General features: G+C 40.3%; 1 protein-coding gene and 1 long non-coding RNA gene across 5 annotated transcripts in view; one reads left to right on the top strand and one right to left on the bottom strand.

Annotated features, from left to right (window-relative positions):
* EDA (ectodysplasin A) overlaps positions 1–21,378 on the bottom strand; it is a 429,191-nt gene that overhangs the window by 81,659 nt on the left and 326,154 nt on the right. The window lies entirely within an intron of this gene.
* On the top strand, positions 13–17,207 carry LOC116535060. The gene is made up of 3 exons (XR_004262026.1): positions 13–23; positions 3,109–3,112; positions 17,083–17,207. It is a non-coding gene; the product is annotated as an uncharacterized LOC116535060 (long non-coding RNA).

Here is a 21,378-nt window from a genome sequence, read left to right as displayed (position 1 = left end):
ATCTGTAAATAGGGATAATAATAGTACTCTGCTCACAAAACAGTTGTAGAGTTAGAACAGTACTTAGCATGTAGTATGCACTTAATAAATGTTTGCTATTACTATTATTATTGACTTAATCTTCAAAATAGAATGGTTAGATAATTTGGGGTCTAAAAAGAACAAATGAATCTGCATTTTCATTCTATTATCAGTTAAAAAAATAAACAATTCCAGAGTCCTAATGTCTGCTCCATCTCTGATTAAGTGAAAAAAAATGGGTTTGACTCAAGAAAGCCCTAATTCTACACAAACTTTCTTAAAAATTCTGTGATTTACTCAATATCCTTAAGGTGTAGGATTAGTGTCTTGAAGGATACATTAATGTATTAAATATAAAATTGGTAAATCAATGTGCAGGTTAATTTCTATCTTGTCAACAGGATTGCATTTCAAGATAAACTGCCATTTTTGTCAAAAATGGTTGAATATCAATCAACAATTTCACATCATTCAACTGAGTAGTATTTTTGAGTTACTTGATTGGAATATAAAAATGCATTTTCTCATACAGTCAACATAATAAAGTCTGGCTAATTTTCCTGATAAGCCCACAGAAAGTTACTTAACTCACAATATAAATAAGCTAATGTACTAATAATAGTATAAAACTAAACTGCTGTTTATAATAAAATCTCAATCATTTGCAACTCTACAAATCATCTTGGATAGAAGAGTTTTCTTGATAACTTTGAGTGCTGAAACTTGCTTCAGCTATGCAGCCATAGAAAAGAATGAGATCATGTCCTTTGTAGGTACATGGATGGAGCTGGAGGTCATTATCCTTAGCAAACGAATGCAGGAACAGAACACCAAAATATGGCATGTTTTCACTTATAAGTGGGAGCTAAGTGATGGGAACACATGGATGCATGGTACGGGCAACACACACTGGGGCCTATTGGAGGGTAGAAGTTGGGAGGAGGGAGAGGATCAGGAAAAATAACAAATGGATACTAGGCTTAATACCTGGGTGATGAAATAATCTGTATAACAAATGCCCAGGATACACATTTACCTATGTAACAAACTTGCACATCCTGCACATGTACCCCTGAACTTAAAAGCTAAAAAACAAAAAAAAAAAAAACCCCAGTAATAACAGTATTTACTTCAGTGTCTGTGAATATTAAAGTACATGATAGGGCCTAATATAATGCAATAAAAAAGAAATTAGTTTATAATATGTGATTTAATTCAGGGCTTACTGAATACGTGAGGACTACTATTTTCCTGTACATTAAATGACCTCAGTGCACTATGGTTTTGAGGGTTTTTTAATGATCACAATTATAGAGCAATACATGCCTTGATAGAGAGGAGCTTCAAGTTCTCTGGGAGCAAGAGGGCATGCATCTAACACAAACTGAAAGTGGACAAGTCTTCTTGGAGGAGGTGCTACCTCTGTGAATCCTAAAAGATGTCAAGGATTTAGTGATAAATGGAAAATGAAAAAGGAATTCCAGGGAAAGGGAGCACTGTGTTTAAAGGTTCAGAGGAAAAAGAAAGAATAACAATTTTTGGAACTACAAGTAGCTTAGAATAAGTGGTAGGAGGTGAGAAGGAATGGTGAGAAATAAGCCAAGGAGTATTAAATAAGAGCCAGATCATGTTAAGGAATTTAGTCTTAGATCTTGCAGCAGGGGATCTTCTGAATGAGTTTTCCCTTTTGAAATTTTTGTACCTTATAAAAATTTGAAATATAATTTACATACAATAAAATGCACAAATTTTAAGCAAACTGGTCTAAGAGATTTGACAAATGCACACACTTTTGTAACCACCACCCAAATCAAGATAAATCGAGATTTCTATCACCTCCTAAAATTTTCCCTTGGGCCCCTTCCAGTCATTCTCCAGTGCCCCCGACCCTGAGACAACTACTACTCTGATTTCCATCATAGTAGCTTAGTTTTTCCTGTTCTAGACTAGAACCATCCATTATAATTTTTCATATGTATGAATGAATAGGAATTTTCATTCAACATAATGTCAGTGAGATTCATCCATGTTGTTGGATGTATCACTAGTTCATTCCTTCTTAATGCTGAGTAGTAGTATTTCACTGTATGGCTCTATCACATTTTTTCTATGAATTCTGCCATTGATGGACATTTGTGTTGTTTCTAGTTTGGGGCTATTATAAATAAAGCTAATATGAACATTAATGTACAAGTCTTTGTGTAGACCTATGTTTTCATGTTTCTTGGTTAAACACCTAGGAGTAGAACCTCTGGGTTATATGATATTTGTTGTAAGAAACTGCCAAACTATTTTCCAGAGTGACTGTACCATTTTAAATGCTTACCAACAATGTATGAGTCCCAGTGCTCTGCATCTGCACCAACACTTGGTACTGTCAGTATTTTTAATTAATCCACCATTCTGGTAGATGTGAAGTACTGTTTCATTGTAATTGTTTTCTGAGTGCTTAAACTTCTTTTTAATGTTATTTCATCTTTTACCTTACTGTCAACTATCAGATTTCACTTTACCTACCTGTAACATCTTTCCCAGTCCCTTCAGATTTGCTGCTTATAATCTGCTACAGGCTTGACATTTAGTTAAAACTAATTAGACTCATGTACAGATAAAATAAATGGGCAATGAGTGTGGTTTTGAATGGCTTTTCCAATAAGTCAGATGCATATTCTCCAGTGGCTTAGAAGCCATTTGTTTACCACTTGATTTCTGGCTGTGGTCTAGATAGGTGAATTTGTCATATACCCAAGTTCTACATGGGTAGGTTATTAAGCATAATGCTATTTCTAGGAAAAGAGATTTTTGAAATGCAAAGGAAGAACCTCCCCACCATTACCAATTACAATTCCAGAGATTCCCTCATACTTGTTGTGCTCCCTCATGGGCTCAGCTCCTATGGGAGTTCTGCCAGGGGCTCTAGCACCTTCCTGTGTCCTAGTGGTGGCAGTAGGAAAAGGGCTCATGTATTAACTATTCTAAGGGTCTAATAGGAGCTTGTGAGAACTCGAGCCCCCAGAAGAGGAGGGTTGAGGGAGAAACAAACTTCTGCAGACAGCAGAAACAACTCCACCTTCCATGAGTAGTAAGAGTAGTTCAAAGTCCCTCAAGAGAGGTTGTTGATGAATGTGGGACATTCATAAGTTAAGTGTTCATGAAGAGAACTGCCTGCCTGTATATGAAAATGCCTTGAACATAGTTATATGGTTTGGCTGTGTCCCCACTCAAATCTCATCTTGAATTCTCATGTGTTGTGGGAGGGAACCTATGGGAGGCAACTGAATCCTGGGGGCAATTCTTTCCCTACAGTTCTCATGATAGTGAATAAGTCTCATGAAATCTGATGGTTTTATAAAGAGTAATTCACCTGCACAAGCTCTCTCTCTTTGCCTGCTGCCATCCATGTAAAACGTGACTTGCTCCTCCTTGCCTTCTGCCATGATTGTGAGGCTTCCCCAGTCACGTGAAAGTGTAAGTCCAGTTAAACCCCTTTCTTTTGTAAATTGCCCAGTCTCAGTTATGTCTTTACCAGCAGCATGAAAATGGACTAATATACATAGTTTCTATTTGTTCAATAAAAATCAGAAGAAAACAACACAAAAACACTGTTTAAAATGAGAGATTCCCTATCCCTTTTTTGTATCTCAGAGGTAGAAGGGAAAACTATCCTCTGTATAATGGTAAAGACAAAAATCAGTGTCTGCTCATACAAAATGTCTGGAATTCTAGCTTGAGTTTTGCATTCATTAGCATAGCCTCCAGAGGCAAGTTGCAGGATGTGAACAAAACAGCCTTCTCTTTTAGAATATTGTTTTCCTACAGCACAAGGTAGGAGGCATCAGGAATGTTGGCCACAGTCAGGCATTTTGCTCAAGGGGAAAAAAATCTAATTCTTTACACTTTATTAAGTGATTACACCCTTGTTTCCTATGATAAAATTACATGGTAAACAGCACCTGCAGATTACAGGGATATCAGCTGGAAACAATTTGTTAACAGTGAGACATGGGGGATACATCCATTATTGCTAGTGACTCTCCAGATACTGCTACAAACATATTTTTTATATGTCTAAACCCACAAAATTATTTTTTGTACAATGACATAGAATAAATTTAATTCATTTTCTATTTCATGGCTAATGTCCTTGATTGTACTAGATAATTCATAGAAAATACTCATAAGTCTCTTTAGGGAAGGGGTCATGCATCCATTTTTGTATAGCTAGTGCCTAGCCCTGGGCCTGGTGCATAATAGACCCTAATAAATCTCACTCTGTTGAAAGAATAATTACATTGTCTTTGTTCATGTTGTTTTAATGAAATACCTGAAATTCAGTATCTTATAAAGAAGATAAATTTATTTTCTCACAGTTCTGGGGGCTAGAAATTCCAAGAACAAGGTGCCAACAGGTTTGATTATGAAGTGAGGGCTGCTCTCTGCTTCCAAGATGGCATCTTGTTGTTGCATTCTCTAGAGGAGAGGAACACTGTGTACTCACATGATGGAAGGCAGAAGGGAGAGAGAGCTGAATACTGCATGAAGCCTCTTTTTAAAAGGCCTTAATCTTATTCACAAGGCAGGAGCCCTAATGGCCTAATCACATCTAATGGCCTCACCTCTTAATATCACCATATTGGCAACACCTACATTTTGGAAGGGACAAACTTAAACCAGAGAGCGGACTATCTATCACCAATCCATTCCTTAAAGCCAAGATTTTTTTGACTCTAATTGGGTCTAGTTTTTGGGATCCATCATGGAGACGTACACTAAAGATTCAATACACGACTCGCAGGAATCAAATCAAAGGGATCCTAAGAATGAGATACCCTATAGGTCAGTGGTTCTCAAACTTCAGTGTACATCATAATCACTAAGCAAGAGTGTCAAAATGCAGAATCCCAGGCCTTCCCCTTCCCAAATTTAGAGTCAGTTTGAAGTGGGACCCTAGAATCTGACTTTTCAACTTGCTCACTAGGGGATTCTGATGCACCCAATCCTTGAACTAAACTTTGAGAAACAGCTGTATTTTTCATTTATCAACCAGTTCATTACCTTTAGACTAAAGAAGCAAAGCCCTCTTTTTTCTTCTGGGTAAAATTAGGGTCTTGTATAGCTAGTGTTTTTTCACCTTTTCTTCTATCATTCCCAGAGCTAATCTATTTATGAAATTGGTACTTCATGTCCCTCAAGAGGAGGCAGGTACATACCAGGCTCTTTAAAATCAGCAAATCACCTATTATTTTTCAAAATGATTTCTCTTTCAATGTTGTTGAATATAAAATCTATTTTTCTTATTGCAACGACTGCCGTCACCATCATCATCCATGAGCAATCAGCAGGGACCTTCAAATAAATTAAATCATTTATGCCCTGAAACAGTCAACAAATCTCTAAGTGATTTCAATATAGCAAGATGTGAGCATCCTGGCACCAATGAGTGAAACAGAGTTGCTTCATTGGTACATATCCATGATGGATATGTCATAGATATTAAATAAATACAAAAGATGGCATTGAATGCACTTTTAATCATAAGAACCCTTAACTTGACATGCTGTGATTGTCAACAAAAGCTCTGGAAGGTCGTTCACGGTGTTGTTGTCTGAACAAACACTGAGTGCTTACCATGTGGAAGGCACTGAACTAGAAACTGTCTTTAATATACATAGACAAACAACATAAAAATAATCTTGTATATCTTTGTGGCAGTGATAGCACTACATAATAGAAGATAGTAAAGTTTCAAAAACAGTGTGACAAGAACAGAAACATAGTATGTGCTGGTTGCTGAACAGAGTGTGTCAACTCCTGGGAGTGAGAAAATGGGGACATTCAACACTGATCACAGCATCCTGTGGGAGCTGTCACCAGTGGGGTGGAGGTGGTAGCAATCAGACCAAATGCCAAATGAAACGATCATCTTGGACATCTCTGATGTGAGTGCCAGGGATTACCATGTCTTGTAGATATGTCAGAGGACGACTGAAATTGTGGAGTAAGACTAAGCATGGAAGCTAAACACAACCAACATTTTTTCATCACATAGAGCTAGAAGCAGTCACTGAATTCTGCTTCCTAGGCAGTTTGACTTAAAAATTACTGCCCCAAAATGCAAGCAATTACAAAGCAGAAAGGAAAATAAAAAAAGTATTTTTACTTGGGAAGATTATCATGGAATGGCACCAGTGTGAAATTGTACTACAGACTAGTTCAATCTCTGGCTTTTCTTAGATCCCATTTTGGAGCAGAACAGATCCCCTAACATTTATCAAATAATGCTTTATATATCTTAATAGCAATTTTTCTTCCCTCATAGGTAGTAAGCTCCCCAATGGCAAGTATATTTCTGGATCCAGAACCAGTGTGGACTTATCCTCTGGACAGGATGAAATGTACTTAAGGTATGCATCAAAGAGCAAGATGAGTTATTAGAAACACAAAACTATTAATGCACAGGGGGAAAATGGACCACTGTCCTGACCTTTTGTTTCCTAGGTTCAGCTTGATTCCTAACATCCAGAACAGAGCTGAAAAACTAAAAGCTTACTGAATTGATCCTCATTAACGGAAAATATAAGTTGGGTTCAGCTTTTGTATTACTTTGAAATTTACACCCAGCACAGACATCACATCTACCTTGTTGAACTGTTTTACTGTGAATCAGAGTCGTGCTTAATGTAAAATGGAAAGAGGGGATGACTACTACTGAGATTCTGGAAGTCAGCTGGTCTATCAGCATTAAATCACTGTTCCTTGCTGACATGTGTAGAGATGCAATGGCAGAAGGAAACCCAAGTATCTTTGGTATGGTAGCTTTACGGCATAACCCCAAGCAGGGGTGGCATAATAAATACTCCAAAGGATGTATTAAAGCATAGTTTCAAATTACATTAACATAGCTGTGGGTGGCTGGGGAAAACAGCAGCAGAGACCAGCTTGGAATGCAACAATATGGAATTTAGAAACTCTTTTTGAGCAAATGCTTTCAGCTGACCACAAGTCAAACACAGAAATACAGACAGTAACAGGCTCTACATGTAGCAGCTGCAGACACAAATCAAAAAACGGTTTGTATGTATGTCATATAGAAAGGACTTTTGGTTGAAGATTTAGTCTTTGCTCCCCATAAGAGTGGATGAGATCAGTAGTGACGTCTTTGAATAAAAGGAAGGGCAACAATATATACTGGATGACACTGCCTTCCCTTGGGAGTGTGTGCTTATTTATTTTGTAATACCTCATACTTCTAAAGTGAAAAGTGCTTTGGCACGTAAAGAGAAAAACATACTCTTCCACTTGTGGTACCTGAAAATCACTAAAGGCTATCATTTGTGAGTAGCTCACAAATTAGATGAGCTCTGGATTCAGAAAACACTAGCTCAGATACAACCTCTTAATTATGAATTGTTAAATGGCTCTTGAACATTTGATAATGATGTTGCAGTTTATCTTTATGAAGCTGGACTAGCACAAGTTAGAGTAGCATCATGACTAAATTGAGATTGCCTGTTCAATACATTTAAGCTAGGATTTTTTTCTCCTTGTCCAAAATTTCACTATTAATAGTATTCTATGAAATTCATTCTGCTCCCAATGGAGACTTAAACCACATAAACTACCCCTAAACCACATCTGACCACAACATTCAAGATAAATATGAAGGAAGAATAAAAGCGAGGTTGTTGAAAAAGCCAAGCGGAGGGATCCAAGATGGCCGAATAAGAACAGCTCTGGAGTGCAGTCCCCAGCGAGAACAACGCAGAGAGTGAGTGATCACCACATTTCCAAATGAGCTATTACTGCCCAGAGACCAGGAGATTCCCGGGCTGAAAAGCGCCATGAGTTTCCAGCATGGCTGTTTCAGCTGGTGCAGTGGGTCTCTGCACAAAAACTCACACAAATCTGGGCAGCCGTTTCAACTGGTGCCTGGAACACCTGGGAGACAGAGCCACCGATTCAACTGAAAAAAAAAAGGGGGCTGAAACAGGGAGCCAGGTGATCTGGCTCCACGGGTCCCACCCCAACAAAGACCAGCATTCGGAAACACTCTGGATTGAGAGTTTCACAGCAAGTGCAACTGGACACAGGATGGTCCAGCTCTGCTGGGGGAAGGGCATCTGCCATTACCAAGGCAGTCCACCACTACCGAGGCAGTCCACCATTACTGAGGCAATCCACAATTACAGAGGCAGTCCACCATTAATGAGGCAAACCGTCATTACCGAGGCAGTTCTAAATATACCTCTATAAACAAAACTGAAAGGAAGTTCACACAGCAGCTGGGCAGAGCCCATGGCAGCTCAGCCACAACTCTGCTGGCAGATTGTGACTAGGATACCTGCTTTCCGGGCAGGGCATCTCTGAAAAAAGGCAGCAGAATGACAGGAACTTACAAATAAAGCCCCACCTTCCCAGGACAGAGCACGTGGGAAAAATGGTGGTTATGAGTTCCTGCAGCAGACTTCAACATACCTGTCCAGCATGTCTGAATGGAACAACAGAGCTCACAGCTGAGCATTTGAGCTCCAATAAGGGACAGACTGTCATCTCAAGCAGCTTGCTGACCCCCATATATCAAAAGAGGCACTTCATAAAGGAGAGCTCAGGCTGATATCTGGCAGGTATCCTTCAGGGACAAAGATAACAGAAGAAGAAACTGGCAGCAATCCTGACTGTTCTGCAGCTGCTACAGGTGATTCCCAGGTAAGCAGGGTCTGGAATGGACTTCTGGCAGTCCTACAGCAGAGGGGCCTGACTGTTAGAAGGAAAACTAGAAAACAGAAAGAAATAACTTCATCAGCAACAAAAAGGACGTCCACTCAGAGACCCCATCTGAAAGTCAGCAATCACAAAGACCACAGGTAGATAAATCCACAAAGATGGGAAGAAACCAGTGCAAAAAGGATAAAAACACCCAAAACCAGAAAGCCTCTCCTCCTCCAAGGGATCACAACTCCTCACCAGCAAGGGAACAAAACTGGATGGAGAATGAATCTGATGAATTGACAGAAACAGGCTTCAGAAGGTGGGTAATAACAAACTTCTCTGAGCTAAAAGAACATGTTCTAACCCAATGCAAAGAAACTAAGAACCTTGAAAAAAGGTTTGACGAAATGCTAATGAGAATAAATAGCTTAGAGAGGAATATAAATGAATTGATGGAGCTGAAAAACACAACACGAGAACTTCATGTAGCATACGCAAGTTTCAACAGCCAAATTGACCAAGCAGAAGAAAGGATATCAGAGGTCAAAGATCAACTCAGTGAAATAAAACTAGAAGGCAAGATTGGAGTAAAAAGAGTGAGAAGAAATCAACAATGCCTCCAAGAAAAATGGGATTATGTGAAAAGACCTAATTTAGGTTTCATAGGTGTACCTGAATGTGACGAAGAGAATGAAGCCAAGCTGGAAAACACTCTTCAGGATATTATACAGGAGAACTTCCCCAACCTAGCAAGGCAGGCCAACATTCAAGTCCAGGAAATACAGAGAACACCACAAAGACATTCCTCAAGAAGAGCAACCACAAGGCACATAATTGTTAGATTCACCAGGGTTGAAATGAAGGAAAAAATGCTAAGTCCAGCCAGAGAGAAAGGTCAGGTTACCTACAAAGGGAAGCCCATCAGACTCACAGTGAATCTCTCAGCAAAAACCCTACAAGCCAGAAGTGAGTGGGGGCCAATATTCAACATCCTTAAAGAAAAGAATTTTCAACCTAGAATTTCATATCCAGCCAAACTAAGTTTCATAAGCGAAGGAGAAATAATATTCTTTATCAACAAGCAATTGCTGAGAGATTTTGTCACCACCAGGCCTGCCTTACAAGAGCTCCTGAAAGAAGCACTAAACGTAGAAAGGAACAACGAGTACCAGCCACTTCAAAAACGTACCAAATGGTAAAGAGCATTGACACAATGAAGAAACTGCATCAACCAATGGGCAAAACAATGAGCTAGCATCAAAATGGCAGGATCAAATTCACACATAACAATATTAACCTTAAATGTAAATGGGCTAAATGCCCCCATCAAAAGACACAGACTGGCAAACTGGATAAAAAGTCAAAACCCATCAGTTTGCTGCATGGAGGAAATCCATCTCACATGCAAGGACACACATAGGCTCAAAATAAAGGGATGGAGGAGGATTTACCAAGTAAATGGAGAGCAAAAAAAAAAAAAAAAAAAAAAACAACAAAAAAAAACCAGGAGTTGCAATCTTAGTCTCTGATAAAATAGACTTTAAAACAACAAAAATCAAAAGAGATAAAGAAGGACATTACATAATGGTAAAAGGATCAATGTCACAAGAAAGCTAATGATCCTAAATATATACTCACCCAATACAGGAGCACCCAGATGCATAAAGCAAGATCCTAATGACCTACAAAGAGACTTAGACTCCCACACAATAATAGTGGGAGACTTTAACACTCCACTGTCAGTATTAGATAGATCGACAAGACAGAAAATTAATGAGGATATCCAGGACTAGAACTCAGATCTGGACCAAGCAAACCTAATTCACATCTACAGAAATCTCCACCCCAAATCCACAGAATATACATTCTTCTCAGCACCACACTGCACCTGCTCTAAAATTGACCACATAATTGGAAGTAAATCACTCCTCAGCAAATGCAAAATAATGGAAATCATAACAAACAGTCTCTCAGACCACAGTGCAATTAAATTAGAACTCAGGATTAAGAAACTAACTCAGAACCGCACAACTTCATGGAAACTGAACAACTTGTTCTTGAATATTGACAGGATAAACAATGAAATGAAGGCAGAAATAAAGATATTCTTCAAAAACAATGAAAACGAAGACACAATGTACCAGAATCTCTGGGACACATTTGAAGCAGTGTCTAGAGGAAAATATATAGCAATAAATGCCCACATGAGAAGCAAGGAAAGATCTAAAATCGACACCCTATCATCAAAATTGAAAGAGCTAGAGGAGCAAGATCAAAAAAACTCAAAAGCTAGCAGAAGATAAGAAATAACTAAGATCAGAGCAGAACTAAAGAAGATAGAGATAGAAAAAAACCCTTGAAAAAATCAGTAAATCCAGGAGCTGGTTTTCTGAAAAGATGAACAAAATAGACAGACCTGTAGCCAGATTAATAAAAAAGAAAAGAGAGAAGAATCAAATAGATGCAATGAAAAATGATAAAGGGATATCACCACAGATTCGACAGAAATTCAAACCATTATCAGAGATTATTACAAACAACTCTGTGCACATAAACCAGTAAGCCTGGAAGAAATGGATAAATTCCTGGACACTTGCACCCTCACGAGCCTAAACCAGGAAGAAGTTGAAACCCTGAATAGAGCAATAACAAGGGCTGAAGTTGAGGCAGCAATTAATAGCTTACCAACCAAAAAAGCCCAGGTCCAGATGGATTCACAGCTGAATCCTACCAGACATACAAAGAGGAGCTGGTACCACTCCTTCTGAAACTATTCCAAACAATCAAAAAAGAAGGAATCCTTCCCAAATCATTTTATGAGACCAACATCATCCTGATTCCAAAACCCAGCAGAGACTCAACAAGAAAATAAAACTTCAGGACAATATGTATGATGAACATAGATGCAAAAATCTTCAATAAAATACTGGCAAACTGATTGCAACAGTGCATCAAAAAGCTTATTCATCACGATCAAGTAGACTTCATCCCGGGATGCAAGGCTGGTTCAACATTTGCAACTCTATAAACGTAATCCACCACATAAACACAACCAAAGACAAAAGCCACGATTATCTCAATAGATGCAGAGAAGGCCTTTGACAAAATTCAACAGCCCTTTATGCTAAAAACTCTCAATAATAAACTAGGTATTGATGGAATGTATCTCAAAATAATAAAAAGCTATTTATGACAAACCCACAGCCAATATCATACTGAATGGGCAAAAACTGGAATTGTTCCCTTTGAAATCTGGCACTAGACAAGGATGCCCTCTCTCACCACTCCTATTCAATGTAGCATTGGAAGTTCTAGCCAGAGTAATAAGGCAAGAAAAAGAAATAAAGCATATTCAATTAGGAAAGGAGGAAGTCAAATTGTCTCTATATGCAGATGACGTGATTGTATATCTAGAAGACCCCATCATCTCAGCCCAAAATCTCCTTAAGCTGATAGGCAACTTTAGGAAAGTCTGAGGATACAAAATCAATGTGCAGAAATCACAAGCATTCCTATACACCAATAACAGACTTAGAGCCAAATCAAGAATGAACTGCCATTCACAACTGCTACAAAGAGAATAAAATACCTAGGAATACAACTAAAAAAGGATGTAAAGGACCTCTTCAAGGAGAACTACCACTGCTCAAAGAAATAAGAGAGGACACAAACAGATGGAGAAACATTCCATGCCCGTGGTTAGGAAGAATCAATATCATGAAAATGACCATACTGCCCAATGTAATTTATAGATTCAATGCTATCCCCATCAAGCTACCAATGACCTTCTTCACAGAACAGAAAAAAACCACCTTAAACTTCATATGGAACTAAAAGAGAGCTCCATAGCCACGACAATCCTAAGCAAAAAGAAGAAAGCTGGAGACATCACGCTACTGACTTTAAACTGTACTACAAGCCTACAGTAATCAAAACAGCATGGTACTGGTAGCAAAACAAGATATAGACCAATGGAACAGAACAGAGGCCTCGGAGGCAATGCCACACATCTACAACCATCTGATCTTTGACAAACCTGATAAAAACAAGCAATGGGGAGAGGATTCCCTGTTTAATAAATAGTATTAGGAAAATTGGCTAGCCATGTGAAGAAAGCAGAAGCTGGACCCTTTTCTGATATATTACACTAAAATTAACTCCAGATGAATTAAAGACTTAGACATAAGACCTAACACCATAAAAACTCTAGAAGAAAACCTAGGCAAAACCATTCAGGACATAGGCATAGGCAAGGACTTCATGACTAAAACACAAAAGCATTGACAACAAAAGCCAAAATAGACAAATAGGATCTAATTAAACTCCAGAGCTTCTGTACAGCAAAAGAAACAATCATTAGAGTGGACTAGTAACCAACAGAATGGGAAAAATTTTTGCAGTCTACCCATCTGACAAAGAGCCAATATCCAGAATCTACAAAGAACTAAAACAGATTTACAAGAAACAATAGACAAACCCATTCAAAAGTGGGTGAAGGATATGAACAGACACTTTTCAAAAGAAGACATATATGAGGCCAACAAACATATGGATAAATGCTCATCATCACTGGTCATTAGAGAAATGCAAATCAAAGCCACATTGAGATACCATCTCATGCCAGTTAGAATGGCTATCATTAAAAAATCTGGAGACAGCAGATGCTAGAGAGGATGTGGAGAAATAGGGACACTTTTACACTGTTGGGGGGAGTGTAAATTAGTTCAACCATTGTGGGAGACAGTGTGGCAATTCCTCAAGGACCTAGACATAGAAATTCCATTTGACCCAGCAATCCCATTACTGGGTATACATCCAAAGGATTATAAATTGTTCTATTATAAACCAAAGGATTAAAAATCATTCTATTATAAAGACACATGAGACATATATGTTCATTGCGGCACTGTTTACAATATCAAAGACCTGGAACCAACCCAAATGCCCATTGATAATATACCAGACAGGGAAAATGTGGCATATATATACCATGGAATGCTATGCAGCCATAAAAAATGATGAGTTCATGTCCTTTGTAGGGACATGGATGAACCTGGAAACCATCATTCTCAGCAAACTGACAGAAGAACAGAAAATCAAACACCACATGTTCTCATTCATAGGCAGGTGTTGAACAAGGAGAACACATGGACACAGGGAGGGGAGCATCACACACTGGGGTATTTTTGGGGGGAATAGGGGAGGGGCAGTAGGGGGTAGGGAGGTTGGGGACAGATAACATGGATATAGGTGATGGAGGGATGAAGGCAGCAAACTACATTGCCATGTATGTATCTATGCAACAATCCTGCATGTTCTGCATATGTACCCCAGAACCTAAAGTGCAATAAAAAAAGAGAGGTAGTTAGTGTAAAGAGAGTTGCAACAGTCAGAACTTGGGGAAGGGGAATAGGATACAAGTAAGAAGCAAGTTAAGAAACAGAAGACTCTTGATTGTGAGAAGGCAAAAATGTTCCAAATATTATCAGAAAATTACGTAGTGGAAAAAATTTTAAGGAAAGATGAGTGATATTCAGTTGAAATTGATATTGAAATACATTGTAGACTAGAGTTCAACTGTTATAACTAGGGCTCAGATAATGAAAGAAAGACTAGAAACAATGATCCAAATAAACCCATGGGCTTCAGTAGATAACAAAGATATGAATGCAGATATGTGGCCAGTGGACCATCAATCCAGGACTGGGTCACAGGAATGTGAGTACAGAAAGTGGATCTAAAAGATCAGTAAATAACTTCAGAGGAAAAGGTCAGGCAGATAAGCTATAAGTATAGCAGGTTGAATTCAAAGAAGAGTTTAAGATACAGGTATCTTAGGGGCAGGCTGATTAATCAGCAGAGATTTAGTCCACAACAAATGCCTGAAACAAATCTGAGGATTGGGGAATACAGTAAACGTCCTGGGACACATATTGAGGATTTTAAACCCTACAACACTAGAATCACCAAGGGCATAAAAGGACTGGCAAGAAAACTGCGAGACCAGCAAGACCACTATGAGATTAGACAAATCCAAATCTTCAATGATGTTCTTAACTTGGCATTTTAGGGCCTCATGTGTCCAAGTGTGTCCAGGGCCTACCTTAAGGTAAATACAAAAAATAATTCATTATGTGACATAATGGCAGGCCAATACTATTTCAGTGGCTGTAAAACTGAGAGACAAATATCTTGAGAGAGTTTTTTTCAATATGGCTACTGACTGGAATTCAGCATTAGGGTTTGTCTATGGAAATGCCATTTTCTTGGAGGAAAATTCCAGACTTGTGCTTATAACCATGAAAGTGAGTGAAAAAAGTATGCTGAGTGTTGTCTCACGAATATTTTGCATAGTGTCTCAATGGAGCCACCTGCTCAAAAAGAAATTAGAATAAAACATAAACAAATGAAATGAAGTATAGCAAAATACCCTATTCATTAGAGTCAATTTTATGCATATCCATTATTTGATTGTTAGTATTAGCGACTAAACTTTTCTCTCCATGGAGCAATGGAGAATTAGATTTCATTGCTTTATACTAATCTCTTTCACAGAGCTTTAACTCTAATGAATCCTCTGATTTCTATAAATGGATAAACAATGTAGATTTGTCCAGTTCATAGCTAATTGCTCCTAATTACAAATATTTTCCAAAAAATCCACAGAAACCATATAAACATTAAAATTCAACAAGTACATAGTCATTGGATCAAGGTAACTGACTAATCAAACTATTTTAGCTCCTCTCTCTCCCAAGATCCCATTAAAATGACATTAAGCAAACAGAGGTGGAGAAGGTAGAGCAAGATGGCCAAATGAAAGCTTTCAGTGATCATCCCCCATTGCCAGAACACCAAATTGAACAAATATCCATACAAAAAAGCACCTTAACAAGAACCAAAAATCAGATAAGTGATCATAGTACTTAGTTTTAACATCATATTAAGGAAAGAGGCACTGAAGAGGGTAGGAAAGATGGTTTTAAGCCACCTATGCCGCCTCTCACCCACTCCCCAACAGTGGCCATGTAGCACAGACAGGATCTGTGCACTTTGAGGAGGGAGAGCACAGTGATTGTGACTTTGCATTGGAACTCAGTGCTGCCCTGTCACAGCGGAAAGCAACCTGGGGCAGAACTCAGGTGGCAACCACAGAAGGAGCATTAGGCCAGCCCTAGCCAGCGGAGAATCATCCATCCCAGTGGTTGGAACCCGAGTTCTGGTGACCCCTAACACTGCAGGCTAAAGTGCTCTGGGGTTCTAAATAAACTTGAAAGGCAGTCTAGGTCACAAGGACAGCAATTCCTGAGCAAGTACTGGTGCTGTGCTGGGTTTGGAGACAGTGGCTTGGGATGCATGCTATCCAGTGACATATCAGCTGGGGTGGCCAAGGGAGTGCTTGCATCACCCCTCCCTCAACTACAAGCAGTGCAGATCACAGCTCCAAGAGAGACTCTGTCCATCTTCTTGAGGAAAGGAGAGGAGAGAATAAAGAGGACTTTGTCTTGCAACTTGGATACCAGCTCAGCCACAGTAGAATAGGGTACCTGGCAGAGTTCTAAGGCTCCCATTCCAGGCTCTGGCTCCTGGATGACATTTCTAAACACAGCCTGGCTCAGAAGGGAACCTGCTGCCTTGAAGGGAAGGATCCAGTCCTGATAGAATCCATCACCTGCTGACTGAAGAGCCTTTGACCCCTGAAAAACCAGCATTGGTAGCCAGGCAGTACTCTCCACAGGCCTTGTGTGAGATTCAGTTGTGCTGGCTTCAGGTGTGACCCAGTACATCCCCAACTGTGGTTGCTATGAGGAGAGAATTCTCTTGCTTGGCAAAAGGAGAGGGAAGAGTAAAAGGGACTTTGTTTTATAGCTTAGGTCCCAGCTCAACCACAGCGGGGTAGAGCACCAAGTGGGTTCTTGGGACCCCACATTCTAGGCCTTGGCTCTTGAATGGCATTTCTGGACATTCCCTTGGCCAGAGGGGAGCCAACTACCCTGAGGGAAGAGTCCCAGGCCTGGCAGCATTCACCACAAGCTGACTAAAGATCTCTTGGGCCTTGAGTGAACACTGACAATAGCTAGGCAGTACTTGCCATTGGCCTGAGGCAGTGGTAGCCACAGGGCGAGACTCTTCTGCTTGAGGAAAAAGGAAGAAAGAGTGGGAAGGATTTTGTCTTGCTCTTTGGTTGTCAGCTTAGCCACAGTATAATAGAGCACCAAGTATGTTCCTAAGCTTCCTGACTATATGCCCTGGCTCCTGGATGGCATCTTTAGACCTGCCTGGGCCCAGGGAGGCTTCCACCCTGAAGGGAATGTCATAAGCCTGGCTATATTTTCCACCTGCTGATTATAGAGCCCACTTTCATCACTGTTATCCAAGATAGTACTGGAAATCCTAGGTAGAGCAATTAGACGAGAGAAAGATACAAAGAGCATCCAAATTGGAAAGGAAGAAGTTGAATTATCTTTATTTGCAGATGAAATGGTCTTATATATGGAAAAAACTAAAAACTCCACCAAAAAGTTATTAGAACTGATAAACAAGTTCAACAAAGTTGCAGGATAAAAAAATCAACATAGCATTTCTATATGTCAACAACAAACAATTTGAAAAGGAAATTAAGAAAGTGCCCAGCGCGGTAGCTCAAGCCTGTAATCCCAGCACTTTGGGAGGCCGAGGTAGGTGGATCATGAGGTCAAGAGATCGAGACCATCCTGGTCAACATGGTGAAACCCTGTCTGTACTAAAAATGCAAAACATTAGCTGGGCATGATGGCACATGCCTGTAATCCCAGCTACTCAGGAGGTTGAGGCCGGAGAATTGCCTGAACCCAGGAAGTGGAGGTTGCAGTGAGCTGAGATCATGCCATTGCACTCCAGCCTGGGTAAAAAGAGTGAAACTCCGTCTCAAAAAAAAAAAGAAAAAAAAAGTAATCCCATTTACAATGGCCACAAATAAAATAAAATACCAAGGAATAAACTTAACCAAAGAAGTGAAAGATCTCTAAAATGGAGGCAGGATCCAAGATGGCCATTTAGGAACAGCTCAGGATTGCAGCTCCCAGTGAAAGTGCAGAGGGTGATTGGACACCTTGCCCACAGACTTGGAAATTCCCAGGCGGAGGAGCTCCATGGGTCACCAGCGCGGCTGTTTCGGCCAGCGCGGCTGTGTCGGCCAGTGCCGCTGCTTTGCCCCGTGCGGCTGCTTTGTCAGCGCCCCAGCGCAGCGGTTCTCTGTACAAAATACACTGGTCCGAGTGCCCCTTTGGCTACCGACTGGAGCCACGGGAAGTCACCTATTCATCTGTTTAAAAAGGGGACTGAACAGGGAACCAGGACAGTAGATTCCAGGGCAAAAAATGTGCCAGGGATCTCAGTGCTGCTGTTTAAGCCAGCGCAGTGAGTCGCCACATGGGAAAACACACAGATCCCAGTGCCTCTTCAACAGGCAACTGGAACGCCAACTTAAAAAAAAAAAAAAGGCTCTAAGGCAGGGAGCCAGGCGATCAGGCTCGGCTGGTCCCACGCCCACAAAAGAACAGCAATCAGAAACTCTCTTGATTCAGAGTATCACAGTAAGTGCAGCTGAACCCGGGACGGTCCAGCTCTGTGGGGTAGGGGCATCTGCCATTACCAAGGCAGCCTGCAACTACAGAGGTAGTCAGCCAATGCTGAGGCAGTCCGCCTTTGCCAAGGCAACCTGCCATTGCTGAGGCAGCCTGCCATTGCCAAGGCAACCCGCCACTACAGAGAGACCCCGCCTTAACAGAGGCAGGCCACCATTGCCGAGGCAGTTCTAACTACACCTAAACAAACAGGACTGCAGGGAAGTTCACTCAGCAGCTGGGCGGAGCACACAGCAGCTCAGCAAAGCCTCTACAGGCAGACAGTGACTAGGCTGCCTCCTTGCTGGGCAGGGCAACTCTGAAGGAAAATAAAAGAAGGTAGCAGCATAATGGAAACTGATAAATAAAGCCCTAAATCCCTGGGACAGAGCACCTGGGAACAAAAAGCGGTTTACGAGTTCTGCTGCAGCAGACCCAAACATACCTGCCCAGTAGCTTTGAATGAAAAACGGAGCTCACAGCTCAGCATTTGAGCTCCTATAAAGAACAGACTGTCTCCTCAAGCAGCTCCCTGACCCCTGTATATCCAAAGAGCCACCTCATAAAGGAGAGATCAGACTGACACTTGGCGGGTATCCTTCTGGGACAAAGATAGCAGAAGAAGAAAACTGGTAACAACACTTACTGTTCTGCAGCTCCTGCAGGTGATCCCCAGGCAAGCAGGGCCTGGAGTGGACCTCAGCAGACCTACAGCAGAGGGGCCAGACTGTCAGAGGGAAAACCAAGAAACAGAAATAACCTCATCATCAACAAATAGAACATCCACTCAGAGATCAAATCTGAAAGCCAGCAACTAAAAAGACGACAGGCGGATAAATCCATAAAGATGGGAAGAAACCAGCGCAAAAAGGATGAAAACACCCAAAACCAGAATACCTCTCCTTCTACAAGGGATCACAACTCCTCACCAGCAAGGGAACAAAGTTGGATGGAGAACGAGTATGATGAAATGACAGAATCAGACTTCAGAAGGTGGGTAGTAAGAAACTTCTGTGAACTTAAAGAACATGTTCTAACCCAATGCAAAGAAACTAAGAACCTTGAAAAAAGATTTGACGAAATGCTAACGAGAATGGACAAAATAGAAAAGAATATAAGTGAATTGATGGAGCTGAAAAACACAACATGAGAACTTCGTGAAGCATGCACAAGTATCAACAGCCGAATTGACCAAGCAGAAGAAAGGATATCAGAGGTCGAAGATCAACTCAATGAAATAAAACGGGAAGGCAAGAATAGAGAAAAAGGGGTAAAAAGGAAAGAGCAAAGTCTCCAAGAAATGTGGGACTATGTGAAAAGACCTAATCTACGTTTGATAGGCGTACCTGAATGCAACAAAGAGAATGAATTCAAGCTGGAAAATACTCTTGCGGATATTATCTAGGAAAACTTCCCCAACCTAGCAAGGCAGGCAAATATTCAAGTCCAGGAAATACAGAGAACACCACAAAGATATTCCTTAAGAAGAGCATCCCCAAGGCACATAATTGTCAGATTCACCAGGGTTAAAATGAAGGAGAAAATACTAAGGGCAGCCAGAGAGAAAGGTCAGGTTACCCACAAAGGGAAGCCCATCAGACTCAAAGCAGATCTCTCAGCAGAAACCCTACAAGTCAGAAGACAGTGGGAGCCAATATTCAACATCCTCAAAGAAAAGAACTTTCAACCCAGAATCTCCCATCCAGCCAAACTAAGTTTCATAAGTGAAGGAAAAATAAAATCCTTTGGGAACATGCAAGTACTCAGAGATTTAGTCACCATCAGGCCAGCTTTACAAGAGCTTCTGAAAGAGGCCCTATACATATAAAGTAACAACCAGTACCAGCCACTCCAAAAACATGCCAAATGTAAAGAGAATCAACACAATGAAGAATCTGCATCAACTAATGGGCAAAACAGCCAACTAGCACCAAAATGGCAGTATCAAATTCACACATAACATTAAACCTAAATGTAAATGGACTAAATGCCCCAATCAAAAGACACAGACTGGCAAATTGGATAAAAAGCCAAAACCCATCAGTGTGCTGTATCCAGGAAACCCATCTCCCATGCAAGGATACACAAAGGCTCAAAATAAAGGGATGGAGGAAGATTTACCAAGCAAATGGAGGGCAAAAAAAATGAGGAGTTGCAATTCTCATCTCTGATAAATTAGACTTTAAAGTAACAAAGATCAAAAGAGACAAAGAAGGGCATTACATAATGGTAAAAGGATCAATGCAACAAGAAGAGTTAACGATCCTAAATATATATGCACCCAATACAGGAGCACCCAGATACATAAGACAAGTTGTTAATAACTTACAAAGAGACTTAGACTCCCACACAATTATAGTGGGAGGCTTTAACACTGCATTGTCAATATTAGACAGATCAACCAGACAGAAAATTAACAAGGATATCCAGGACTTGAACTCAGACCTGGACCAAGCAAACCTAATAGACATTTACAGAACTCTCCACCCCATATCCACAGAATATACATTCTTCTCAGCACCACATTACACCTACTCTAAAATTGACCACATAATTGGGAGTAAATCACTCCTCAGCAAATGCAAAAGAACTGAAATCATAACAAACAGTCTCTCAGACCACAGTGCAATCAAGTTAGAACTCAGAATTCAAAAACTAACCCAGAACCGCACAGCTTCATGGAAGCTGAACAACTTGCTCTGGAATGTTGACTGGATAAACAACAAAATGAAGACAGAAATAAAGATGATCTTCGAAACCAATGAGAATGAAGACACAACATACCAGAATCTCTGGGACACATTTAAAGCAGTTTCTAGAGGAAAATATATAGCAATAAGTGCCCACATGAGAAGCAAGGAGAGATCTAAAATTGACACCCTATCGTCAAAACTGAAAGAGCTAGAGGAGCAAGATCAAAAAACCTCAAAGTCTAGCAGAAGACAAGAAATAGCTAAGATCAGAGCAGAACTGAAAGAGATAGAGACAAAAAAACCCTTCAAAAAATCAATAAATCCAGGATCTGTTTTTTTGAAAAGATCAA

This window comes from Sapajus apella, unplaced genomic scaffold (assembly GCF_009761245.1).
Source record: "Sapajus apella isolate SASKATOON/1434 unplaced genomic scaffold, GSC_monkey_1.0 scaffold91, whole genome shotgun sequence".
Lineage (NCBI taxonomy): Eukaryota > Metazoa > Chordata > Mammalia > Primates > Cebidae > Sapajus > Sapajus apella.
Note: the sequence above shows the minus strand (reverse complement) of the source record. Positions and strands in the feature narration are given on the sequence as shown.